The sequence below is a fragment of the Rhinopithecus bieti genome, unplaced genomic scaffold, assembly GCF_001698545.2.
Source record: "Rhinopithecus bieti isolate Rb0 unplaced genomic scaffold, ASM169854v2 scaffold_14876, whole genome shotgun sequence".
Classification (NCBI taxonomy): Eukaryota; Metazoa; Chordata; class Mammalia; order Primates; family Cercopithecidae; genus Rhinopithecus; species Rhinopithecus bieti.
The window spans coordinates 66,023-77,996 of NW_016807955.1; the positions used below are offsets into that span (position 1 = coordinate 66,023).

At 36.9% G+C, this 11,974-nt stretch overlaps 2 protein-coding genes across 5 annotated transcripts in view; one reads left to right on the top strand and one right to left on the bottom strand.

Annotated features, from left to right (window-relative positions):
• KLHL28 (kelch like family member 28) overlaps nucleotides 1–11,974 on the bottom strand; it is a 122,902-nt gene that overhangs the window by 42,916 nt on the left and 68,012 nt on the right. The gene's annotated exons all lie outside the window — the stretch shown is intronic.
• Nucleotides 1–11,974, top strand: part of TOGARAM1 (TOG array regulator of axonemal microtubules 1) — a 118,783-nt gene that overhangs the window by 3,062 nt on the left and 103,747 nt on the right.

The following is an 11,974-nucleotide window of genomic DNA, read 5'->3' on the forward strand; positions in this document are numbered from 1 at the left end:
TCCTAGGAATGACATTCTCTTTTATATCCATAAATCATTATTGCACCTCAGACTATCAGTAGTAATTCAGTAATATTTAGCAGACAGCCTGTACTTAAATTTCCCCAATTGTCTCCAAAAGTGTTTTATATTTCTTGTTTTACTTTTATCATCCAGGATCTAGTCAAGGTTCATGTGGTTAATGTTCCTTGTAATTTTATCTAGAATAATATCCTGCTTGTTGTTTGTTTCTTTGTTTTTTCATGGCTTTGGCTTTTTATAAAAAGAGTTTGGGGTAGTTTTGTAGAATGTCCCAAGTTTTAAATTAATATGTTTACTTGATTAGATTCAAAATAAATATTTTTAGGAAAATATTACATAGGAGATACGTATATATGAAGGGGAAGCTAAGTAGTGTGAACTTCACAGTACATTACATTATGAGGCAAATGATATCAGGTTGTCCCATCACTAGTGATGCTTAATTTTACTGTTTGGATAAGGTAGTAATAGCCAGATCTCTCCATTGTAAAGGTACATTTTCCTCTTTAGAATTAGCATATAATCTTAGAATTAGTACATAGAATTAGCATATAGCATAATAGTAAAATGATACTTGGAGACCGTAAGAATATCCCAACAACTTTTCACCCACTGTGTTTAGCATCCACCAGTGGTCTTTATCTGTATTATTTCTTATACTGGGGACTTACAAATTGTAATTTTTTTTTTTTTGTTTTTGTTTGAGATGGAGTCTCGCCCTGTTGCCCAGGCTGGAGCGCAATGGCGCAATCTCAGCTCATTGCAACTTCTGTCTCCCGGGGTCAAATGATTCTCCCACCTCAGCCTCCTGAGTAGCTGGGATTACAGGCGCCCACTGCCGTGCCCAGCTAATTTTTGTATTTTTAGTAGAGACAGGGTTTCACCATGTTGGCCAGACCTGTCTCAAACTCCTGACCTCATGATCCACCCGCCTCAGCCTCCCAAAGTGCTGGGATTACAGGCCTGAGCCACCGCGCCCAGCCCAAATTGTAATTTTTAAATTACAAAGGCCAGGCAGGGTGGTTCACACCTGTAATGCCAGCACTTTGGGAGGCCGAGGCAGGCAGATCACCTTAGGTCAGGAGTTCGAGACCAGCCTGGCCAACATGGTGAAACCCCCATCTCTACTAAAAATACAAAAATTAGCTCCGTGTGGTGGTACACACCTGTAATTCCAGCTACTCGGGAGGCTGAGGCAAAAGAATCAATTGAACCCAGGAAGCTGAGGTTTCAGTGAGCTGAGATCGCATCCCTGTACCCCAGTCTAGGCAACAGAGGGAGACTGTGTCTCAAAAATAATAATAAGAAGAAGAACAAATTAATTACAAAAGAGTAATTTAAAACATTGTAACATTTCTTCTCTACTATCTGCAATTCTTTTTTTTTCCTTGTATGTGCAATAATTATGTATTATTTTTTGTTACTAAATTTTTTTTAACTTTTTTTGTGCTAAAAGTGTCCCAAATTTGACTAGTGACTGGCTCCTGTGTCCTTTTAACATGACTGTTCTTTAGTCTTTGAGCATTTCCTTAACATAACATTTGGGATGATTGCTTGAGGCTAGGAGTTCGAGACCAGCCTGGGCAACATAGTGGGATCTCATCGCTACAAAAATAAAAAAACTTAGCCAGGCATGGTGGTGCATGCCTATAGTCCCAGCTACTTCGGAGGCTGAAGTGGGAGGATTGCTTGAGCCCAGGAGTTCCAGGCTGCAGCAGTGAGCCATGATTGTGCCACCTCACTCCAGCCTGCTCAACAGAGCAAGACCCAGACTCAAAAACAAAATGAAACAAAACAAGAGTAACATGATGCCTAGCCTTACTTTGGTTTTTTCTTGCTTCAGACTTGGAATCAGCCATTTTTTCAGAAGTCCTAGTACTGCCTTTTTATTGGGCAGTGGTATTTGAAAACAAAAGTCTGAGTATAGATTTGCTCATTGCTATTTCTTGCCATTGTGGTTTCACCCTTTCAGTGGACAGAACCAAGGAGTATCTGTTTTTTGTTCGCTTGTTATTTAATGCATTTAATACCTCCAGTTCAAAACTAGTACTACAGGGTTCTTTCTCATCTTCCTTTATTCCATATTTGAATCTCCCTTTGTTCACAATAAAATCCCTGCTTCCCAACACCAGCAATATTTATTCATATGCTGTATCCTACAGTAACTCTCCCCCCCCAAAAAATTGCTAGACCAGTAACAGCAACCAACTACCTACTAAATAAAGTTTAAGATTTCATTACAGTTCTTTTTCTATTTAGAATTATTCCACAGTCAGAATTTTGTGGTCAAACTTTTCTTAAATTAAGTCTTTTGTCTACATAATTATTATTCAAACAGTGTGATGAAAGATGAATAGGCACTTGCTAAGTGTGGATAGATCTCAGTGAATTTCAGACTGAAGGAATAGTGTGTTTAGAGACACTGATTGTATGAAAGAACTTAATAATTAATAAGAGAATGGGGAGTTTTTGCACAGCAGACACAAGGGGCCTAGTGGGAAGTAGCAGATGCTACTGGAGATGTAGATAGGGGTAAAGTATGGAGATAATATCTTGCAAATAATGAGTTTGGACCTTCTGCAGTAGACCTCAAATGGGAGGAGGTGAATTGAGTGTTCTCTCTGGTTCCTTCCAATGCCAAAATGTGTAGATTTTTTGGAAATAATTTTCAGATTTATATAATCTGGTTATATGTTATATCCTTGTATTATAAGCATTATCTGGCAGTGATGATTTTTTTTAAGCATTACTCTTAAGACTGATTGTCATGTGTCAAGTCTAAGATGTCAGTGTATATATTATTAAAAAGATGCTGGTGCTGGCCAAAGCAACAAGAATCTGAAGATAAGTGCGTTTCTGAAATGCCAGCATAGACATATTTTGCTTTTGAAAGATGCTGTGGTGAAATCAAAACTTTACCCAGAAATCAAGTTGTAATTACTTGTTCAAAAAAGGTCTTAGAGGAACTATTTTAATAGAGGACAGGGAATAAATATCTAAACAGTTTATGTGTGCAGGTTTTAAAAACATATATACACACATATTTTAAATTATTGGACTTTATGTTATATTTTTTATTTATTTATTTTTTTGAGGCAGAGTTTCACTCTGTCGCCCAGGCTGGAGTGCTGTGGTGCGATCTTGGCTCACTGCAAGCTCCATCTCCCGGGTTCACGCCATTCTCCTGCCTCAGCCTTATGAGTAGCTGGGACTACAGTAATTCTTCTGCCTCAGGCTCCCAAGAAGCTGAGACTGCAGGCTCGCACCATCATGCCCGACTAATTTTTTGTATTTTTAATAGAGATGGGATTTCACCATGTTGGCCGGACTGGTCTTAAACTCCTGGACTCAAGAGTAGGTGAGACTACAGCTACTACAGGCACCTGCCACCATGCCCGGCTAATTTTTTTGTATTTTTAGTAGAGACGGGGTTTCACCGTGTTAGCCAGGATGGTCTCTATCTCCTGACCTCGTGATCTTCCCATCTTGGCCCTTGCCCAAAGTGCTGGGATTACAGGTGTGATCCACCGCACCCGGTCTGGACTTTAATTTTTAAAGCAGTTTTAGGTTCTCAGCAAATTTGAACAGAGAATACAGATAGTTCCCATATACCCCTGTCCACACAAGAACAACCTGACCCACCTCATCCTGTACTTTAGGGGTACATTTGTTATAATCCATATTATGATAAGTGAACCCATATTAACATGTAATTATCACCCAAAGCCCATAGTTACATTAAGGTTCACTCTTGTGTTGTACATTCTATGGGATTTTGGCAAATGTATCCATGTCTTATGTTCAGTACATTCTATGGAGTTTTGACAGTGTATCCATGTCTTGCATCCACCATTATAGTATCATAACAGTAGTTTCAGTGCCCTAAAAATTCTCTGTTCTTTACATGTACATTCTTCCCTCCCTCACCCCATTCCCAACCCTTAGAAACCAGTGGTCTTTTTTTCTGTCTCCATAGTTTTGTCATTTCCAGAATGTCACATACTTGGAATTATACAGTATCTTGCATTTTCAGATTGGTTTCTTTCACTTAGTAAAATGCATTTAAGTTTCCTTTATGTCTTTTCATGGTTCCTTCCTTCCTCCTTTCCCTTTCCCTTTCCCCTTTCCTTTCCCTTTCCCTTTCCCCTTTCCTTTCCTTTTCCCTTCCCTTCCCTTCCCTTCCCTCCCCTCCCCTCCCCTCCCTTCCACTCCCTTCCCTTCCACACCCCTCCACTCCCCTCCACTCCCCTCCCCGTCCCTTCCCTTCCCTTCTTTTCTTTTTTTTTCTTTTTTTGACAGAGTCTTGCTCTGTTGCCCAGGCTGGAGTACAGTGCGATCTCGGCTCACTGCAACCTCTGCCTCCCAGGATCAAGTAATTCTTCTGCCTCAGGCTCCCAAGAAGCTGAGACTATAGGCTCGCACCATCATGCCCGACTAATTTTTTGTATTTTTAATAGAGATGGGATTTCACCATGTTGGCCAGACTGGTCTTGAACTCCTGGACTCAAGCAATTGCCCACCCTGGCCTCTTGAAGTGCTGGGATTACAGGCACGAGCTACTGCGCCTGGCCTGTCAGATGTATCTTTTGAAAATATTTTCTCCCAGTTTGTGTCGTGTCTTCTCATTCTCTTGACATTAACTTTCTCAAAGCAGAAATTTTAAAATTTTAATAAAGTCCAGTTAATCAGTTTTTTCTTTCATGGATCATACCTTTGGTATTATATCTAAAAAGTCATCACCATACCCAAGATCATCTAGGTTTTCTCCTGTGTTACCTTCTAGGCATTTTATAGTTACACAATTTACATTTAAGTCTATGATCCATTTGGAGTTAATTTTTATGAAGGGTGTAAGATCTCTTTCTAGATTCATTTTTTTACATGTGCATGTTCAGTTGTTGCAGCACCATTTGTTGAAAACACTGTCTTTTCTCCATTGTCCTTACTTCTTTGTCAAAGATCAGCTGACTGTATTCATGTGGGTCTTTTTCTGGGCTCTTTACTCTGCTCCATTGGTGTGTCTATTTTTGCCCATAACACATTGTCTTGATTACTGTAGCTTTATGGTAAATCTTGAAGTTCTGTAGTGTCAGTCTTCTGACTTTGTTGTTTTCCTTCCATGTCGAGTTCACTCTTCTGGGTTTTTTGCCTCTCAGTATAAACTTTAGAATCAGTTTGTTGATGTCCAAAAAATAACTTGCTGAGAGTTTGGTTGGGATTGCATTGAATCTATAGATCACATTGAGAAAAACTAACAGCTTGACAATATTGAGTCTTCCTATCCACAAACATGGATGATCTCTTCATTTATTTAGCTCTTCTTTGATATCTTGCATTGGAGTTCTATACGTTCCTCATATAGATATTGTACCTATTTTGCTAAATTTGTATTGAAGTATCCTACTTTTATATGCTAATGTAAATGGTAATTTTTTTTTTTTAATTTCAAATTCCACTCGTTCATGGCTGGTATAGAGGAAAATGCTTGACTTTTGCGCATTAACTTTGTGTCCTGCAAGCTTGCTATAATATAATCATGTATTAGTTGCAGGAGGATTTTGTTGTTGTTGTTAATTCTTTGAGACTTTCTATGCAGACAATCATGTCATCTGTGGATAAAGACAATTTTATTTCTTTCCAATCTGTATACTTTTTATTCCTTTTCTTGTCTTACTGCATTAGTTTGGACTTCCAGTATTATATTGAAAAGCAGTGATGAGAGAGGACATCCAGGACATCCTTGCCTTGTTTCTAATCTTAGTGGGAAAGTTTTGAGTTTCTCATAAATATGATGTTATCTGTATGCTTTTTTGTAGTGTTCTTTATAAAGTTGAGAAAGTTCCCCCTGTATTCCTAGTTTACTGAGAGTTTTCATCATATATGGATATTAGTTTTTGTCGAATGCTTTTCTGCATCTATTGATATAATTATGTGATTTTTCTTAAACCTGATGATGTGATGGGTTATAGTAATTGATTTTCAAATGTTGAGCCAGCCTTGCATACCTGGGATAAATCCCACTTGGTTGTGGTGTATTATTCATTTTGTATATTGTTGGATTCAATTTACTAATATTTTGTTGAGGATTTTCACATGTTTGTTCATGGGTGATATTGGTCTGTGGGGATTTTGTTTTGTTTTGTTTTTGTTTTTGTTTTTTTTCTTACAAGGTCTTTGCTGGTTTTTGTATTAGGGTAGTGCTGGCCTTGTAGAATGAGTCAGAAAGTATTCTCCCTGCTTCTATATTCTGAAGTTAATTGTAGAGAATTGGTATAATTTTTTTAAAAAAGGTTTAGTAGAATCCGCTAGTAAACCCATCTGAATCTGGTGCTTTCTGTTTTGGAACGTTTTTAATTACTCAATTTCTTTACAGATACAGACCTAGTCAAATTATCCTTATATCTTGTATGTGTTTTTGCACATTATGTCTTTCAAGGAATTGATCCATTTCATCTAGGTTACCCAATTTATGAACATAGAGTTGTTAATAGTATTCCTTTATTATCCTTTTAATGTTTATGTGATTTGTAGTAATAGTCTCTCTTTCATTTCTGATAACTGGTAATTTGTTTCTCTGTTCTTCTTAGTTAGCCTGACCAGAGGCTTACCAATTTTATTGATTTTTTCCAAGAACCCGCTTTTGTTTTTGTTGATTTTCTGTTGATTTCCTGTTTTCAGTTTCACTGATTTCTATGCTAATTTTTTATTTTTTCTTTTTCTCCTGCTTACTTTGGATTTAATTTGCTCTTCCTTTGCTAGTTTCCTAAGATGTGCACTTAGATGATTGATTTTAGATCTTTCTTCTTTTCTGATATATGCATTCAATGCCATAAATTTCCTCTTTTAGGCACTGCTTTCACTGCATACCACAAATCTAGATACATTGTATTTTCATTTAATTCAAAATATTTTAAAATTTCACTTGAGATTTCTTTGACTTATATGTAACTTAGAAGTGTGTTTAATCTACAAATATTTTGGGGTCTTCCATCTGTATTCTGTTCTCACATTACTATAAAGAACTACCTGAGACAAGGTAATTTATAAAGAAAAGAGATTTAACTGACTCACAGTTCCTCATGGCTGGGGAGACCTCGGAAACTTACAATTATGGCAGAAAGTGAAGAGGAAGGAGTCACCTCTTACATGGCTGGAGAAGGAGGAAGAGAGGGCAAGGGGAGATGCCATACAGTTTTAAACAACCAGATCTCTTGAGAACTCACTATTATGAGAACAGCAAAGGGGATATCTAACCCCATGATCCAGTCATCCCCCAGTAGCCCCTCTTTCAACATTGAGGATTACAATTTGAAATGAGATTTGGGCCAGGACACAAACCCAAACCACATCACCATTTTAATTTGGTTTGAGAGCAGATATTGTATGATTTCTATTCTTTTAAATTTGTTAAAATGTGTGTGTGTGTGTGTTGCCATAGAACGTGGTGTTTCTTAGTGTTCCATGTGAATTTGAGAAGAATGTGCAATCTGTTGTTGGATAAAGTAATCTATAGATGTCGATTACATCTAGTTGATTGATGATGTTGTTGAGTTCAACTCTGTCTTTATTGAATTTTCTGCCTTCTGGATCTGACCATTTCTGATTGAGGGGTAATTAAGTCTCCAACTATAATAGTGGGCTTGTCTATTTTTTCTTGTAATTCTATTAATCTTTGCCTCATTTAATTCGACACTGTTGTTGGGCATACATTAAGAATTGTTTTGTTTTCTTGGAATATTAATCCTGTTACTATTATGTGATACCCCTCTTTATCCCTGATAACTTTTCTTGCTCTGAAGTCTGCTCTGTCTGAAATTAATATAGCGACTCTTGCTTTCTTTTGATTAATGTTAGCATGGTGTACCTTTCTCCATCTCTTTACTTTTAATTTATATCTATCTTTATATTTAAAGTGGGTTTCTTGTAGACAGCATATATAGTAATTACTCATTTAAGTTCCTCGATAGGCTCTTGGAAACCATGACTTTCAGTGAAATGACATACAGTAAGTCCTCAAATAATGCTATTTTGTTCAACATTATTTTGCTATAATGTTGATGAGAAAAACAAATTGGTTTTGTTATACATTGTTGTGCTTAAAGTGGCAGTCTTGAATAACTTATTGGTGATGTTAAGTGAGAACTTACTGTACTTGGGTCTTGTTTTTTGATCACTCTGGCAATCTCCGTCTTTTAATTGTTAGACATTTAAAGCGTTTATTGATATAGTTGGATTAATATCTACCATAACTGTTGTTTTCTATTTGTTGCTCATGGTCTTTGTTCTTTGTTTTTGTCTTCTGTTTTTTGGCTTCTTGTGGTTTTAATTGAGAGTTTAACATGATTCAGTTTTCTCTTCTTTCTTAGCATATCAATTATACTGCTGCTTTTTTTTTTTTTCTTAGTAGTTTCCCTAGAGTGTGCAATACACATTTACAATTAACTAATCCATGTTCACTTTCAGGTAACAATACACTACTTCACAGGTAACCCAAGTACCTTATAATAACAGAATATTCCTAATTTCTTCCTCCTGTCACCTGTTTAATGCTGTCATTAATTTCATTTATACATAAACACACAGACACCCACAGAAGCATAGATAATCAAATACATTGTTGCTATTATTTTGAATGGTTTTCTGTTAGATCTGTTAAAATATGAAAAATAAGTTGTTTTTTTTTAACCTTTACTTATTCTCCTCCAGTGCACTTCCTTTATCCAGGTTTCTGACCTATATAATTTTCCTTTTCTCTGAAAAACTTCAATGTTTCTTACAAGGTAGATCGTACTAACAACAAATTCTCTCAATTTCTGTTTGTCTGAGAATGTCTTTATTTTTCTTGACTTGTGAAAGATTGTTTCCCAGGGTATAGAATTCTAAGTTGATTTTTTTTTTCTCTCAATACTTTAGTTATTTCACTCCACTTTCTTCTTGTTTGTATGGTTTCTGAGAAGTTAGATGTAATTCTTATCTTTGCTCCTTTATAGGTAATTTTTTTTCCTTTAGCTTCTTTCAGGATTTTTCTTTATTTTTGATTTTTTGTAGTTTGAAGATGATATGCCTAGGTGTAGTTTTCTGGCATTTCTCCTGGTTTTTCTCTGAGTTTCCTAGATCTGTGGTTAGGTTTCTAACATTAATTGGGGGAAATTCTTAGTAATTATCGCCTCAAATATTTCCTCTGTTCTTTTCTATATTCTCTTCCTAGTAATCCAATTATACATATGTTATACCTATTGTAATTTTCCCACAGTTCTTGTATATTCTCTTCTCTTTTTTTCAGGCTTTTTTTCTTTAAGTTTTGGAAGTTTTTATTGTCATATCCTCAAGCTCAGTGATACTTTTCCCAGCTATGTCCAGTTTACTAATGAGCCCATTAAAGGCATTCTTTCTTTCTGTTACTATGTTTTTGATCTCTAGGTTTCTTTTTTGTACTTTCTTAGAAGCAAGGCTTCATGGCTTACATTATCCTTTTGTTGTTGCATGTTGTCTACTTTTTTCACTATAGCCCTTAGCATATGAATTATAGTCTTAGAAAATTCCTGGTATGTTAACTCCAAAATTCCTGCCATATCCAATGCTAGTTATGATGCTTGTTCTGTCTTTTCAGACTTCATTTTTCCCTTTACTGTGCCTTATTATTTTTTGTTGATAGGTAGACATAATATACTAAGTAAAAGGAACTGTGGTAAATAGTTCCTTAGTAATGTACTATTAAGGTGTGAGAGGTGGGGAAGTGATCTATAGTGCTTTAATTACACTTTTGATGAGTATAATTTTATGGTTGGCATAAAATATCTTAGCATTTTAAAAAAGAAAATTCCTGATACCTTTACCCCTTTCGGTGTGTGTGTCTGGAAAAAAAAGTTAATACAACATTTCTGCCATATCCGATGCTGGTTCTGATGCTTGTTCTGTCTCTTCAGACTTTGTTTTTACCTTTTACCGTGCCTTTTAAGTTTTTGTTGACAGGTAGACGTGATATACTAAATAAAAGAACTGTGGTAAATAGGTCTTTAGTAATGTACTATTAAGGTGGGGGGGGGCGGGGAGTGTTCTTTAGTGCTTTAATTACACTTTTGATGAGTGTAATTTTATGGTTGGCTCTCCCAATTTCTTCAGCATTTTAACAAAGAGAAATCTTGTTTCCTTTACCCCTTTCTGTGTATATTTTTTAAATACCAGAAAGCAATAATTTTGCTTAAAATTGCTAAATGATTAAAACAGAATTTTGCCCCTTTTGTGTATGTTTTTATTAGCCACTCTCACATAGATCAACTGAAAATATCCAATAACTGCGTTATACTGGAATTAATGAACTCAATGGATGCCCTACCAGGTGAAAGGCTAAACATAATGTAAAAGTAAATACTAAGTTGAAGCAAGTTTTATTTTCTGTTAGAGGGAATAGCTATGTCTAGTGTAAGTTAATAGATTGTATTAGTTTTAATGTCTTTGAAGGTCAGTGTACATCTTGTTAAAGGACTTAGGTTCCACATTTTCTCCATATTCCATATTCTTTATTTCCTAAACCGCCCTTCCCTTTTTTTGGGGGGGTGGTGGTGGGTGGGATGGAGTTTCACTCTGTCACCCAGGCTGGAGTACAGTGGTGAGATCTTGGCTCACTGCAACCTCTGCGTCCCAGGTTCAAGCCATACTCCCACCTCAGCCTCCCAGGTAACTGGGATTACAGTTGCGTGCCACCACTCCTGGCTAATTTTTGTACTTTTAGTGGAGACAGGGTTTCACCATGTTGGCCAGTCTGGTCTTGAACTCCTGACCTCAGGTGATCCACCTGCCTCAGCCTCCCAAAGTGCTGGGATTACAGGTGTGAGCCACCACACCTGGCCTCCCCTGCCTTTTTTTTTAATGAAGTGAGTTTGAACCATTTTTTTTTTTCTGGTGACTCAGAACAACACAGCTTTGGTATTAGGATAACTCCCTTTTTAACAATATAAGAACATTTTGGTAGTACTGAGAGTGTCATGATTTATAAAATCTTAGTGAAGTCAACTGGTGACTATATTTAGTTTTCTAGCCCTGTTTATAGATTTTTTCAAAATTACGAGATATGGTAAAGATAAAATGATTCCTGGATCAACTATACTGACTTCAGAATTGGTCTTTCTAAGAACGAATCTGATCTTGTAACCCACTTTTCAGAGTTCTCAAATCTCACCCTGATTACACTCACTTTGGTTAAAATCCTTTATTGGCTCCAACAATCTTCAAGGTAAAATACAGAATTCAGTAATAACCCCCTTTCCTCTTACTGCTTCCGCAAAAATTGCCCTATCCTTATTCCTTGCCTGTGTACATTTAACCTATTGAGTTTTCTGGCCTTACATATACTGATCATTGCCTAGATTGCCCTTCCATATCCATCCTCTGACCCCCTTTTCCGGATAACATCTAATCCTTTGTTGTCTTATCTGAGGTCTTCTTTCATCACATGCTCCATTTCATCCTAAGCTTTCCCTATCACAGTGCTTCTTATTACAGTGAATTGAAATTTACTCTTTACAAGTCTTCTTTCCCACTATACTCTGAGCACATTGAAAACAGAGATTATTTTAATCTTAGTATCCAGTATCCTTAGCACAGTACTTCGCACACAGGAGGCACTTGAAGATGTTTGTTGAGTGAATTAAAGTTACCTCAAGTGTAGATAATTTGTTTAATCAAGCTTTACTTTAAAAAAAAAAAAAAAAACAGGCCGGGCGCGGTGGCTCAAGCCTGTAATCCTAGCACTTTGGGAGGCCGAGACGGGTGGATCACGAGGTCAGGAGATCGAGACCATCCTGGTCTACACGGTGAAACCCCGTCTCTACTAAAAAATACAAAAAACTAGCCGGGCGAGATGGCGGGCGCCTGTAGTCCCAGCTACTCGGGAGGCTGAGGCAGGAGAATGGCGTAAACCCGGGAGGCGGAGCTTGCAGTGAGCCGAGATCGC